The 1,983-nt window shown below is 51.4% G+C and overlaps 1 non-coding gene across 1 annotated transcript; it reads right to left on the minus strand.

Moving 5' to 3' along the window:
• Window positions 1-366: 366 nt before the first annotated feature.
• On the minus strand, window positions 367-502 carry LOC144302133 (U8 small nucleolar RNA). The gene has a single exon (XR_013369006.1). It is a non-coding gene; the product is annotated as a U8 small nucleolar RNA (small nucleolar RNA).
• Window positions 503-1,983: the final 1,481 nt, after the last annotated feature.

A 1,983-nucleotide genomic window follows, 5' to 3' on the forward strand; every position in this document is an offset into this window, starting at 1 on the left:
ATGTGTGGTAGACTGCACAAGGCATGGCGGATGCATGTTCTCTACTCACTCCCCTCCCATCGCCGCCCACCCCCACCCCCACCCGTGGCCACTCAGCAAGCTTTGTGCCTTTCTCTCTCTCTCTCTTTTAGATTTTATTTATTTATTCATGAGAGACACACAGAGAGAAGCAGAGACACAGGCAGAGGGAGAAGCAGGCTCCCTGCAGGGGAGCCCAATACGGGACTCGATCCCAAGACTCTGGGATCACAACCTGAGCCGAAGGCAGACGCTCAACCACTGAGCCACCCAGGCGTCCCCGGTTCTTTTTATTATTATTATTATTATTATTATTATTATTATTATTATTATTATTTCCCATGGAGAATCATACAGGAGTGACCAAGGTGCTGCAGGTCCTGGCCACACCGAGACACTAACCACGAATCACACGAGCTCTGATCATCACGTTCACATCTGCCCTCCCGAAGGGGGAACAGGTAAGGATGATCCTACCCGACGATCCCGTGTCACCAAGTTCTGAGGCAGCATCTGCAGCGGGCGGTGACCTGACCGACCACACGCAAGGGCTGACTCCAAGCCCGACAGGATGCGTCATCGGAAGGAAGCGCTGTGCTTCCACGGGTATTCGTTTTTATAAAGTCTCTCAAAAATGAAGAAAAGCAGAAAGAATGTGTGCGATCCATGACGGGCAAATTGTAGGAGCTCCGTTGCTCATTCCAGAGGGTGTCTCCGCTCTCAAACCGGAGGGAACTGGAACTGGGGAAATGCACTGGTTGCACGCCTGATTTGCTAGAGCGTGCCCACACCGGGGACGGCGCACAACCGATCACCGACACTGTCACCTCTGTTGGACTCCTTCAAATACCACAGCAACGGGCCAATGTCGGAGACTTGTGACTCGGGGCTGTTTCTTCTTCCAGATGTTCTAGGATTCCAAATCTTAGCAGTTCGACTCCTTCTAGGAGCACATAGACTTCTGAGGAAACCAGCGTCTGCACAGAACAAACATGAAATAATCTACTGCGGACCACGGCGATCCGAGGCCTGACGCAACTTGATCCTTGGAGTGGCTTCAGTCCATCAGACCCTTAAGAGTTGGCCACCCACCTGGCTTGCTGATTGGTAAATGTGCATTTCATAGACGTTATAGATGCAATTATGGGGAATAGCCATCCCTTTATGTACATCCTGGGAAATGGGAGAAACCCAGGGAAGTCCTTTGGCGGGATGCATATTGCAACATGCTCAAGACTCCGCCAAATTACAGCCCCAAGACGCATTCAGTAAGAGATACAATCTGTCAAGAATGGCCAGTTTATATTTGCAAAACCTTCTTCAGAAGCACAAATGAGGAAGGAAGGACCCCATGCAAGCTCCACTAGTTGGGGTGGGGCTCGCCTTCCTTAACAATAACTGCGCAGGAGGCACAACCATCTGCAGTGTCGGAGCTCTGAGCTCTGTGCTCAGGTGGTACTGGGATTAGGATGTGGAGAATGTCATTTGCAGAAACAGTGCTGGCCAGGGAGAAAAGCAAAGAAAGAGGGAAAGGGGAAGGGGAAAGGAAAGGGGAAGGGAAAAGGAAAGGGGAAGGGGAAAGGAAAGGGGAAGGGGAAGGGGAAGGGGAAGGGGAAGGGGAAGGGGAAGGGGAAGGGGAAAGGAAAGGAAAGGAAAGGAAAGGAAAGGAAAGGAAAGGAAAGGAAAGGTGCTTCTTCCCTGGAGAATGAGCTGCCCCGGAGAGCCTCAGGCTGTCCCCGGCAGCTTTAGGGACTCCATACCTGCTACTCCTCCCCTCTCCTTCCAGGCCAAACTAGCAGAGTCTGCAGCCTCAGGACATGTGTCCTTCCCATTTTATTTTGACCACCATTAAATATACATAACATAAAATCTACCATCTCGACCACTTTTCAGCGTACTGTTCAGTAGCGTTGAGAAATGCATACCGCGGTGCCACCATCCCCGCCATCCCCGCCATCCCCACCG

This window comes from Canis aureus, chromosome 30 (assembly GCF_053574225.1).
Source record: "Canis aureus isolate CA01 chromosome 30, VMU_Caureus_v.1.0, whole genome shotgun sequence".
In the NCBI taxonomy this organism is placed as follows: domain Eukaryota; kingdom Metazoa; phylum Chordata; class Mammalia; order Carnivora; family Canidae; genus Canis; species Canis aureus.